The sequence below is a fragment of the Eumetopias jubatus genome, unplaced genomic scaffold (genome assembly GCF_037043125.1).
Source record: "Eumetopias jubatus isolate StellerSeaLion01/CBP00866 unplaced genomic scaffold, mEumJub1_p1.0 scaffold_8, whole genome shotgun sequence".
Taxonomy (NCBI): Eukaryota; Metazoa; Chordata; class Mammalia; order Carnivora; family Otariidae; genus Eumetopias; species Eumetopias jubatus.
Genome location: NW_028274814.1, coordinates 89,614,468 through 89,628,457, shown reverse-complemented (window position 1 = coordinate 89,628,457; position 13,990 = coordinate 89,614,468). Strand labels below are relative to the sequence as shown.

The window sequence follows — 13,990 nt, the reverse complement described above, 5'->3', positions numbered from 1 at the left end:
GAAATTTGTGGGTTTATGTTATCTCTTACTATTTATTTTTTTTGTCTTATCTCTTCCAAACATGAATTAGCATTAAATTTTAATTAAAAATTTACATAAGCTTTAGAGAATTTTCTTTGGAAAAAGCATGATTTATTTGATTATTTCTAAATTTATCAAATTATGTTTCTGATACATAATATTCATTCTCAAGAAATTATTTCTTTTTGGTAACTACAGCAACCAATAAGTAAACCAGAAAAGCAGAAATGATTGTGTGACATCTCAAAAGAAAAAAAAAAAGCACATAAAAACCAGAAAGTACAGATTATAACCCTTCATATCAGGGAAGATAATATAAGCAAAACAAAAAATCTTACAATTGACACATATACTGATCTTAAGCTGATTTAAGTTTTAGTATGAAGTATTACATTATAGATTTGCAACCATCTAAAATTCATCTAAATACTAATCCACAAATATCCAGAGAGCCCAAAGTACAGAAGAGTAATTAATTGCTTTGTGACAAATGCAACAATTTAAGTTTCTTGTACAAAGGAATCTATGCCTTATAGGTGAGACCAGAGGTGAAACATTTCTGAATAATTCTGAGACATGTGACTGTGTTCCCATCTGAAAAGCCATGAAGTATATGCACCAAAATATGATCAAGATTACTTTATTTATGATCGAGGCCTCTGGCTGTAGCTTAATTACTACAATTTCCCTCTGTTTCAGTGGGTTACAAGGAATTTTATGAGTGCCTCACACTTGCATTAACCATGATTCTCACACACTAGTACAGTAATATGAAAAATTTTTATCCTAATGTTAATATTATCTGGGTTCAAAAATTAGTAAAGAAAATCTCATGGAGATAAAGGTTTATGGTCTTCAATCTCTCAAATCCCTCAGAGATGACCCACAATCCTCCAGCATTATCTCCAGATAGCCTTCTCCATTTCCAGTAATTTCAAAACTTTTGCCAATCTCTCACCCAACAGGCTGAATAGACAACCTTGCTGCCCTACTTTCTGAGGAAGTTAGAAGCCCCTACTTTCTGTCCAACTCTCCTGCTCCCCACCTTAATCTTACCTGATTCCTTCATAAATTAGTGAAGGATGTAACCCTCCTTACATCCAAGGCTAATTATTTTTGTTCCTATGCTTTGGATTTAATTTCCTTCTGCCTCCTTAGAGGCTTACCACATTAACAGCCCTTACTCTTGTTTCTCCTGATACCTCGTCTTTTTTTTTTTCCCCACTCAGCATGTAAACAGGGCCAATTCTTTCACCCTTTTCCCCCATATCACCTCCCAACTCCCACACTCATTTCCTTCTCTATCTCTATCCCATTTTTCTGACTTGTTCTTACAGCCAAGCTTAAGTTTCTACTCTTCAACCCTCACTTACTCTTCAACCTAGTACAAGAGGTCTTCCTACCCCAAAGAACCCTCAAAAAATTTATCACAAATCCAAAGAATTCATAATTTTATGTACCTCATCAATTCTTTTTAAACTATGTGATACTACCTTTTTTTGGGAAGAGAGTGTAGGGATACTCTTATTCTTTTTTTTTTTTTTTTTGCAACCTTCTCTTCACAGAGTTGCTAATTTCTTCTCTCACTCTTCATACTCTCCAATGATATATAGTTTTTAAGATTTTATTTATTTATTTGACAGAGACACAGCGAGAGAGGGAACACAAGCAGGGCGAGAGGGAGAGGGAGAAGCAGGCTTCCTATGGAGCAGGGAGCCAGATGCGGGGCTCAACCCCAGGACCCCGGGATCATGACCTGAGCTGAAGGCAGATGCTCAATCTAATGAGCCATCCAGGCGCCCCCGATATTTTAATTCATACCAATGATTCCAAAATCTGCATCCCAGGGCCAGTCTTCACATCTTTAAATACTTCCAATTCCTACTGGTCCATGTCAACTTGGATTTTTCATACATTCCAACCTCTAGGCATTAATCACTTTCACACCTTTATATTTACTCCTTCTCTAGGGGTCCTTTAATAAATATCATCAATAATTTAATTTCCCAAGCCAGAAAGCAAAATATTATCCTGTATTCCTCCTTCCCTCACCCCATAACATCTAGTAATCAAGTACCTTCAAAAAAGTATTTTAGTTCTGTACCTCCCTTCCCTATTATTTTTTAGTGGCATAGATTATTGCAATGGCTGCCCAACTTACCTCTCCTCTTTAAGTTTACTGCTTCCAATTTGCCCTCCATTCTGCTGCCACAAACATTTTAAAGACATGAATATGAACATGTTACTCACTATTTAAATCAGAATTTTAATTTTAATAACAAAATATAAATGCTTTATAAAAAGATTTGTATAAAGTGTCTTCATGTTAGTTTATAGTTACAGTAACCTCTTTTTTTATTCAGCTGTTGGGGAAACCAAAACTGAGAATATGTGACTTATCAATGAAACACAACTCTATTAAGTAATGCAGGGCCCGTTTTCAAAGCACTCTGGTTTTTCGACTCTAAATTCAATGCTTCTTTTTTTTTTTTTTTACTCTGTTAAACTTTACTATAAATCCCATTTACTTAACAAAGACTTAAAGATGTAACAGATTCTTACTAAAATCATATACTATCCCCCTCTTTATGAAAGTAAGGATTCTCTGCAAAAAGCGAAACAGCAGAAGAATATCAAAATGTTATTACCAAGCTATAATTAAGAACTGAAATACTTATTCAAAAGGCACGTTTTAGTAACTATTATCCATTTTACTTATGAAGAAAGTAAGTATTTTCAAAGTGGAACACGAGCATCTTTGGTAAATGTTAGATCTTTGCCACTACACCTATTATGAGTCTTATTTTCACGTCAATTAAGAGTACACAAAAAGTGAACACCATCTTTCTTTTAGGAAGTTTTCTGGAATGGTGGTAAACTAAACTGTGGATGAATTTTTTTTCCACACTTAATTTCAATTTGTTTTCATGATTAATTTCGCTTACAAATTTTCTTACCTCCTGAAATCAGACTGGAGTAAATATGAATTCTAAATTTACTACAGAAAAAGTACTAGGCTACAGAGGGTATTATGTTAAGTGAAATAAGTCAAACTAAGAAAGACAAATACTGTATGATTTTACTTATACCGGGAATCTAAAAAACAAATGAATAAACAAAAAGCAAAATCAAATCTATACATTCAGAGAATACAGAGAGACTACAGTGCCAGAGAGAAGCACTAAGATTAATTCTCTCATTTAATGACATACTATTGAAAACATCTAGTGGTGGTGGGGTGGGCAAAATGGGTGAAGGGAAGTGGGAGATACAGGCTTCCAGTTATAGAATAAATAAATCATGGGAATAAAATGTACAGCATAGGGAATATGGTCAATGATATTGCAACAGTGTTGTATGGTGACAGATAGTACCTACACACTTGTGGTAAACAAAGCATAATGTATAGAATTGTCAACTATACTCAAAAAAAAAGTACTAGGCCAAAATCCACTTTCTTTTCTTTTTTTCCAACATCCTCTTTCTAACGTTACTTGCTGTGAGGTTTTTAGAGAAGTTAGTGCTAAAACCTTTAGCCTGTTCATCTTAGAAATGGTAATTCATTCATTCACTCAATAAATATTTAAGATCTACTATGTATATACTATTCCATATGAATAGATGGGTAGCAAAATAGCCAAGGTCCCTATGTTCATGGAATTCAGAATCCAGTGGAGGAGAGAGATAGTAAGTAGTTAATATATGTAGTAAAATATTGTGGTAAGAACTGTGAAGGGAAACAGGAAATTATGAAAGCATATAAAGGGGTCCCTATTAGGAATAAAGGAAAGCCTCTTTGAAAACCTAACATTTTAGCATATGAATACGAGCTGTTTCAGGAAGAAGAAAAACGCTATCTAGACTGAAGGAACAGCATGTGCTAGGACCAGAACTTTGGGAGTTTGTTATCTTGGAGGAACTTACTAAATGATGTTGGAGTTTATGACAAAGGGATAAGAAATGCTACATAAGGCTAAAGAGGTAGACTGGACCGAGACTATACAATGTCTTTAAGGTAATGGTAAGGATTTTATCCTAAGTGTAATGGAAAGCCACTCTAAGATTTTTAGCAGGGAAGAGATAAGATTTGATTTACATTTCATGAAGACCACTGGGAATACCTCAAAGGATTACTGGGAGGATCAAATACAAATAATGTTTAGTAAATCAAAAACTCACATAAAGCTAGAGTACTTCAAAAAGGTCTAAATTAGGGGGCGCCTGGGTGGCTCAGTCGGTTGAGCTGCTGCCTTCGGCTCAGGTCATGACCCCAGGGTCCTGGGATTGAGTCGCGCATCAGGCTCCCTGCTCTGCAGGGAGCCTGCTTCTCCCTTTCCCTCTGCCTGCCTCTCTGCCTACTTGTGCTCTCTCTCTCTCTGTCAAATAAATAAATAAAATCTTAAAAAAAAAAAGGTCTAAATTATATGGTGCTAAATATTCTGAAGGCATCAAGAAAGACAATTTGTACTGTGGTCAGGACAGAATAGTTTTCAATGGCTCCAGGGAAGATAGGTCAATTTTAGGACCTCACACAAATCTGAGTCAATTTTAAGACAGTCCTCAAATGTTGAAAAGCTACTATAACAAATAAAAAGGCCAAATTTTCTTTTTTTTTCTTTTCTTCTTTTCCTTTTTTTGGTGGTGGTAGGGTAAAGATAGGAGAGTTCTAAAAGTTTATACTATTTTCATACACACCAAAAGCAAATTTAAGGAAAGATATATACGGGCCAATAAGTGATTGAGAAACAGCCATAGACATAAAGAGGTTTAAAAGCACTATGGAGAATGGGGATATCTCAGCAGCCGCATTTAAGAAATCATAGAGCTAATGAATGCATAGTTCTTTCTTTTCTTTTTTGATTAGTACATTTATACTTACAACTTTTAGATAGGCAATTCCTGCTTAATTTCCTAATATGACATATATATAACATCATTTATTTCTTAAAATTCTACCTTTTTCTCTGCAAAGTAGATATAAAACATTCTTCTACAACTAAGAAAATACACAAATATTTCAGCCGAATCCAATGTAGCACACAATTTCAGGAAAACATGTATACTATCTTATGCAGAATTGGCAGAATAAACAACTCGATATTAATTCACTCTAAGATTAATTCTCTAGTTTAATGATATACTTACATAGCAAGAGCATAAAACCATTTTCAATACTAAATCGATAATTTCTAGCATTTTAAATCATTATAAGCCAGATAATCCACAGGCTTTTTTAAAAAGTACCAAACTATAATTCAGGATTTCATTGCTTCAGTAAAACTTAACTGAAAGCTATTGAGTTCTTTCAAATAAAACAATGGCTTGATTAATCTCTTTATATCTTCATTTCTAATTTCAAGCATTTCCAACCTATTTTCTACTTTGCACATTAAATTCATCAGTTAGCAGGAACTAATTTTTATGACCTCTTTTTACATCTAAACTAAACAAAAAAGAAACTCAGGAAGGAGGCCAAGTAAGATTGTGAAAGTGAAAAGAAAACCCATAGAAAGGGAGAAAATTTTGCAAATCATCTCTCTGAAAAGGGATTTACGTCTAGAATACATAAACTCTTAAAACTCAATAATACAAAGACAAATAATCTAATTTAAAAATGGGCAAAGGATCTAGGTAAACATTTTGCCAAAGAAGGTATACAAATGGCCAATATGCCCATATGAAAAGATGTGCAACATCATTAGCCATTAGGAAAATGCAAGTCAAAACTACAATGAGATACTGCTTTACATATGCTAAGATGGTTGTAATCAAAAAAAGACATTAACAAGCACAGTCAAGGATGTGGAAAAATTGAAACCCTCATACACTGTTGATGGCAATATAAAATGCTGCACCCACCTTGGAAAAAAGCCTATCAGTTCCTTAAAAAATTAAACACAGACACCCAGGAATTCCACTCCTCGGTTATATACTCAAGACAAAATCAGTTATGTCTACACAAACAAAAGTATGTATGTACACATAACAAAAAGTTGTGTCTACACAAAAACTTGCACATGAATTGTTCATAGCAAGATTATTCATAAGAGCCAAAAATGTGAACCCAAATGTCCATCAACTGATGAAGGGATGAATTCAACGTGGTATATTATCTATACAATGCAATATTATTCAGTAATAAAAAGAAATGAAGTACTAATACTTCATTAAAGAAGCCAGACACAAAAATCACATATGATTCCATTTATATGAAATATCCAAAATTGCCAAATCTATAGAACAAAAAGTAGATTAGCTGCCTAGAGCAGGGGGATTTGAAGAGAAACTGGGGGAAGCAGGGGACTGTTAAGAGGTATGGAGGATTTTGGGGGGGGTGATAAAAAATATTCCAATGTTGATTGAAGTAGTGGTTGCACAATTCTGTGAGTACACTGAAACCTAGTAAACTGTATATTTTAAGTAGGAAAATTGTATAATATGTGAATTACATCACAATAAAGCTGTTATTTTTTTTTTAAGAGTGGAAGGACATATATCTGAATGAGATTATTAGGGGTGATTTTACAGAGATTTTTTTTTTTTTTTACAGATTTTATTTATTTATTAGAGGGAGTGTGCACGCACAAGAATGAGAGAGAGAGAGAAAAGGGCAGTGGGAGAGGGAGAAGCAGACTCCCCGCTGACCAGGGAGCCCGATGTAGGGCTCGATCTCAGGACCCTGGGATCATGACCTGAGCCGAAGGCAGACGCTTAACCAACTGAGCCATCCAGGCACCCCCAGAGATTGGTGTTGAGCTATGTTTTGAAGTGAAGGTCAGGAATTAATAAACTGTATTTGAAATAATATGAATGATGTGTAATGCCCTATGAGGCAGAAATGAGTAAATTATTTTCAAGAAATGGGAACCAACCATCAGTATCAAAGCTCTGCTTTGATTAATTAGAAATAAGAATGCTAAGACTAGAATGCTAAACCAAGGAGAAAGCCTCAGAAAATCCTACAGGCTCCTCAAATGATAACAGATGAAAACGCTAGGTTTAATATGCCAAAGCTATCACTGCCTGATTTTAAAACTTCAAAGCATTCATCTCTCAAAAAGTTGCTTCCATAATATGGGTATGGCTCTATCACTCATAGGCAAGCAATATAGTTTAAAACGCAGGCTTTCAAGTTGACTGTCTAGGTTAGAATCTCTGCTCTATCACTGACCCAAGTGTGTGACTATGTACATATAACTCTATACCTCAGTTTTTATATCTGTAAAATGAAAATACTATCACTTATTTCATATATGTGTAAAGCTCTTAACATGTAGTAATTTTTTAACCATCACCATAACTATATGGTACATGTAACTACTTAACTATACCTCTCCAGAGAATTAAGTTTCTACAGCTTGAAATCCATTTAAATTTGTGAATATACATCTTCTATCTATATCAAAGATAAATCCCTTGATTAAACTGTTAAACTCTGTCAAGCTGTCAAAACATATTGTTAAACAATATAAAGCAATCCAAATTATCAGGTCTCTTTTACTACGATCAGATCATTTCACCCTTATCATTCTTAATTTTTTTGTGTAAAATTTTACTCAAGGAACTTTATCTTTTCACTCAAGTAATTAATTTTGTCTCTAGTGCTCCAGGTTTTGATTTAACTGGCTCTCTAAAACTTAGAACAGCCTGGCCTCAAAGCCACTCTTAGACTTGCCTGTGAGAGCCTTTGACTTCTTTCACAAAGGAAGTCCTTTCTATGGCTACTACTGTTACACGATTTTTCTTAACAGCAAGGAATTACCACATAACATCTAGGTCTTCTCAAAGCTAAAAGGAGAGAAGAGACAGCTAGCTCTCCTCCTCGTGGAGAAGAAAAAGCAGTCATTACCCTCCTTTTGTGGGGAAGATCTATAAGGAAACCATGTAAAATCCTACTGATGGAAGCAGTAAAAGTGTTGTAGGTATAACCAAATACAGGTTAATTCTACAGAGGTTTTCTGCCTCATATCACAATCTGGCCTTTTTTACTTCTTTTTGAGGAACAATTCTTAATTATTCCTTCAGATATGTCATTTTAATCTGTATCCAAAAGTGACATCACTTACTAACAGTCTTATTCTAGGTTTCTTTTTTTAAAAAATTTATCTATTCATTTTTTAAGATTTTATTTATTTGAGACAGAGAGAGAGAGAGCACAAGCAGGAGGAGCGGCAGAGGCAGAGGGAAAAGCAGACTCCCCGATTCCAGGACCCTGAGATCGTGACCTGAGCCGAAGTCAGACGCTTAACCCACTGAGCCACCCAGGCGCCCCTCTAGGTTTCTTTAGTAGTGACTTCTGTATAAACTGGATGATAAAACTGAAAGGAACTACATTCCCTTGTTTAAAGAACAGATGGAAAAAAGAGTATGGAGAAATGACTTCAAGGGAAAAAATATAAGACAGAGAGTATATGAATTACAGTGAAAACTGAGGAAATGAAAATAAAAGGCACGAACCAAAATGAGCCAAGGAAGAAAAAACCGTTTTAGTAACTGCTGAATAATTTTATATAGGAAGAACTAAGAAGGAATAATAATTTAATGAAATACTGTTTGCATTGTATTTGAGTAGTGACGGCATGAAAACATTTTTTTAAAAGATTTTGTTTATGTATTTGATGGAGAGAGAAAGAGAACAAGTAGGCGGAGGGAGAGGGACAAGCAGACTCTGCGCTGAGTGCGGACCCTGACTCAGAGCTCCATCTCACCACCCTGAGATCATACCCTGAGCTGAAATCAAAAGTTGGATGCTTAACCTATTGAGGCACCCAGGTGCCCCCAAAACATTTCTACTACTAAGGAGATATTGCTAATATCTAGTATTTTAAGTCATTATAAACCAGGTATTTAAACTAGCTCTAAACTCATCAAACATTTGTAAAATGAGGTAAATAAGAGCACTTATTTTAAAAGCTGCATAAGTATAAAGCATTTGGAACAGCTTTCCAGAAGCAAGACGTTAAGATTTTCTATATACTCTATCATATCTAAACTGATCAGTCATAAAACACAAGCTTGCAATAAAATGGTAGAATTCTGCTACTGAATATAAAATAGATTGCATTTAAAAAGAAAAAATGCCCATTTTTTTTCCTTTTGAAGTGGAACTACATTTTAAAATGCATCTTCCGGGGAGCCTGGGTGGCTCAGTCGTTAAGCGTCTGCCTTGTTCCCAGGGTCCTGGGATCGAGCTCCGAATCAGGCTCCCTGCTCCATGGGAAGCCTGCTTCTCCCTCTCTCACTCTCCCTGCTTGGGTTCCCTCTCTCGCTGTGTCTCCCTCTCTGTCAAATAAAGAAATAAAATCTTGGGGCGCTTGGGTGGCTCAGTCGTTAAGCGTCTACCTTTGGCTCAGGTCATGATCTCAGCGTCCTGGGACCGAGCCCCGCATGGGGCTCTCTGCTCAGCGGGGGGCCTGCTTCTCCCTCTCCCACTCCCTCCGCTTGTGTTCCTTCTCTCTCTCGCTGTATCTCTCTGTCAAATAAATAAAATCTTAAAAAAAAAAAGAAATAAAATCTTGAAAAATAAATAAAATGCATCTTCAAAATAAGTGATTTTGGGGCCTGAATTAAAGCCCCAATTACTTGGGTTCAAATCCCATTTTACGGTGTGAACACTTGAGCCTAGGATTCCTATTCTGTCAAATGTGAATTACAGCACATTCACATTCTAGTGCCCCAGAACCGTAGTGATGAGTAAATAAGTTAACATATGTAAGTACTTAAAACGGTACCTAGCACATGGTGTTTTCAAATATAATACTACACATCATGGCCTGACAAACTAAGTTTTTCTTATTATATGCATGTGTGAGCAAGGTTTGTCACAAAACTATTTTGTAAAAAGAACATTTATTTAGTACCTTACGTGTGCTAATGGGAAAATGGTATGATTTAGAAAAAAATAAAAAATAAAGCCTGAATGTCACGAAAGAGATAAATGAAATCACAGACTAAAAAGCTCTGGCTCTTCCTAGAAAATAAGGTACATTAATTTTGGATTCACTAACAACTTAGAAGTGATTTAAAAACTTATAATAAGGCTTAAATTAGGAAAAATTACCTTTCTAAATTTTAAGCAACTAAAATGTAAAAAATACACCTTAATAATGTCACTATTTCTGTCCTTATTTTTACCAATTTACCAACACTAAAAAAACCTGTTTTGCTTTCTGGTCTCATTTCCTGAAAATGATGTGATATATACCCTAATTTAGTGGTTAACACTTTGGCACAACTAAAATTAATACTTATAGTAATAACAATGTAAAAATCTCTTGAACAAGTATATACTAAACAATTTGGAGTTTACATTGATAGTGTCCCTTTACATTATGAACTGATTTGTCATTTTAAGGTTATTTCTGTTAGTGTTAATAAAAGTTACACAAACGTAAGAGACCATATAAAATAAAGCCTCAAAAGATTTCTAAGTAAAAGAGTAGGAATCGAAGTAAAGCCCTAAAACTGAATCAATGTCTTCTAATCTGAAAACCTCAATGATCTGATGGACTATTCCTTGCCTATTTGCTGAAACAAAAATATCATACATATTTGAAATGACTCTAAATACAAATTAAAGTTACTCTCTGAAGTACCTTAAATCTACTAGAGTTACTAGGATTTATGCAATAATGACACACAAAATTTAATTTGTAAAGTTAGCTATGCATTACCATTGAACATACATAAAAATTTAAAACATCATACATAAAAAATTAGTGAAAATGACTGGTAGAAGAGTAACATTTAATAAAAATGGAGAAATAAAGCAGTGATTTTGATGATTTGTAGTTATCTGTTTACTTATATCTCCAGAGTATTCCTTAACCCACAACTTGTCTTTGTAACTCATTGATTTAATTACCCATCCCCCTTAAATAGGTTCCTCTATCCCTAATATACTTAACATGTCATGTACTTAAAATAATTTCTCCTTTTGTCTCATCAAGAGAAACCACCAAGTATCTGAAGATCAATTTATCGTTCATTCAAAGTTAAACAAGTTCTAGTTCCTTTATCTTTATTTCTATAGTTGCTAAATTCAAACAATCTTAATCTTGTTCACAGTTTTCTGAATACCTCCCCTGAGCTAAAATACAGTTTAAGAAACAGCATTATGAGACTACTTTACTCCTTCTAATGCAGATCAGTGTCACTTTCATACCTCACCTTTTTAAGAGGTGTAATTCTCCTGCATCAATTTGGACTTGTCACTATAAAGCCTAGTATTAAGCATATCATAAAATTTGTTCTTCCTCATCTCAGACTTGTGTACTTACTTTTCATCTCTAGAAACTCAGTCGGCAGATAAAAATCATTCATTATTTACAAATAAACAGAAACCAGTTTTCAAGCAGAATCAAATATTGCCTAAGTGTTAGTTATCTACCAGAGAACTATCAAACAATCCTTATCCAAAAAATGCTTACAAACTACTTAATGAAAATAGTTTCCTTTTCATTAGTTTATTCATTTTAAGGCACTTGACCATAACATCAAATATTAGTATTAAGCTTTCAAGAATAAACTTATAGTAAACCTTCCATTTTTTTCTCAATACTCATCAGTCTTTTTCAAGATGGTTAGACACACATACCAAGATAATGTCCCATCTGCATATGGCCCATTTCAGCTATAAAATAGCGGCCTGGATTTGCCCAAATAACCATAAATGACTAATCCAAACATCTTTTAAGAAGACATTAAAAAGAGAAATAACTTTTTTACAAGTTAAAAACAAGTTTTAATGAGTCCAAAAACATGAGCCCAGGTAACAATTATTAAATCTTTACCAGTTCTGTAATCATGCAAACAATAATCAAATGTGTACTTCTCAAATTATTCTCCCTAAAACTCTGAATCAAACTTTTGCTCTAAACTATTTCCTTTTTTGACGGATTTGACCTAATGGCAAATTAACTGGCTTACATATAAACCATATTAGTTTTTGCAAATCCACAGTACCATCCTGCTCCTGCATTTTTTCCTTTAACTAAGAGGGGTAATCAATCAAGGACAAAAATTTTCACATTCTGGGGCACCTGGGTGGCACAGTTGGTTAAGCATCTGACTCCTGGTTTCAGCTCAGGTCGTGATCTCAGGGTCTCTCAGGATTGTGAGATTGAGCCCCGCGTCAGGCTCCGCACTCAATGGGGAACCTGCTTAAAAAAGGACTCTCCCCCACTGCCCCTCCCCGCCACTTCTCAAATAAATAAATCTTAAAAAAAAAAAATTTCCACATTCTGCTGTTACCTAAATATGTGGGCTTCAGTTTCTTTTTCTTTAAAATGAAAGCACTGAGAAGACTCAAATTTATGGACTTCCTGTATTCTTTAAAACATATCTTTAAAATGATTTACAGTAACTTTGTGAAAAAGCAAAAATACTTTTATTTGAAAAATGTCAAAGTTTAATGCCCTCAATACACATACTGTTCCTATCATCCCATAGTGTCAACACCAATTATTACTCAGAATACCAAAAACATACATTAAAAAAGAATATCCATCTGAATAACAGCCATATTTAAACTTACAGATTTCTATTTTATGGAAAACCACATCTATCTTTTTATGAGGTGGTGATAGGCTAGGTGAACTAAGAATCTTTAAGTGTTCTTTAACAAAACATAGGAAGAAGGATTAATTTATCTTTAATAATCCACAGACCAAGGTAAACATGTGTCCTAGGAAGTATTCAGTTCCCGCACAGAAATAAACATCTCACACTTACATTAACAATAATGATTATTAAATCATCTAAAGATCATATTTTCTGTTGTAATGCAACAAGTGTATGCTTACACCCTTAGGGATTTTTATCATATAAACACAGAATCTATGTAGCCTAACAAAGTAGGAAAAAAGTACCAAGACTTAGATCAAAATACTTAAATTCAAGTCCCAAGACTGCTACCTACTAGCTTACTAGCATTTTATCAGAAGTAAATGGTGGTGACAATAAAGTAACTAAAATTTTATGTTATCTCATAAACAGATAATATTTCAGAATATTTCACTGAATCAAGATAAAACCCCTACAATGAAATTATTTTCCATTTCATCGAGGTACAATGATTTAAATTAACTCTCCTCAAAGTCATATTGCAGGTTAAGTGGTGAAACGGTGATCTAACTAGGTCTAAATCTTATGTTCCTTCCACTAAGTCAGAGGAGTACGTGGAAAAAACACTCTGTAAATTATATACCGTTATGGTGACAATGGGACATGAAAATAATTGTTATAGTAAAGAAGCACACTATCTTTCCTAATAAACAGCTCTTTATGTTACATATTCACATATTTAAGTTATTCTGAATACCACTTTCTATGGCCGACAAGTATTAAAATCTACACATACTTTCTTCAGTGTTTTAAGTATATCCTTTGGTATTTTATAAGTCTGAATATTAGCAAGTGACTTAAGCCTCAAGTGGACTTATCTACTTTTTGCAGGCCTATGTTATCCCTCAAACAGGAGGGAAGGGCTGCGCTTCTAAGAGAAACGCTGCCGGTTTCTATCAAGCCTCCGCTAAAGCACAAGACCACGTGGTATTTCTCATTAGCCTAAGGTTCCGTACTCCTCTCCCTCCTTTTGACAAGGAACTGGAAACTAGGGTTTCTTTCTCTTAAGTGGCGCCCTGACACATGCCACCTGTGTAGTACGAACCGCAAACATCCTGCAGCCTGCCTCCCGGAAGAATACAAGAATCAGAATAACAAGGAACTTGAATGCCGACAATGCCGGGAAAGGAAATGACTAGAGAAGGAAAGAGGGTAAGATCTTGATAAGCCGCGGGACCTGGACCTGTCAAAAATTGAGAGACTCACGCCGAACGACTATAACCTATCATTCGGGAAGGCCTGAGGTGGGAGCGGCACTACGGAAGGAAGGAGGACGAAAAGAACTGTGTGAGTCGCCGTCGCCGCTCCTCTGAAGTCTCTCAGCACGCCCCGACAAGCCACGAAC

The 13,990-nt window shown here is 34.9% G+C and overlaps 1 protein-coding gene across 2 annotated transcripts in view; it reads right to left on the bottom strand.

Annotated features, from left to right (window-relative positions):
* The window catches only part of USP15 (ubiquitin specific peptidase 15), a 114,441-nt gene that overhangs the window by 100,138 nt on the left and 313 nt on the right, over nt 1-13,990 (bottom strand). The window lies entirely within an intron of this gene.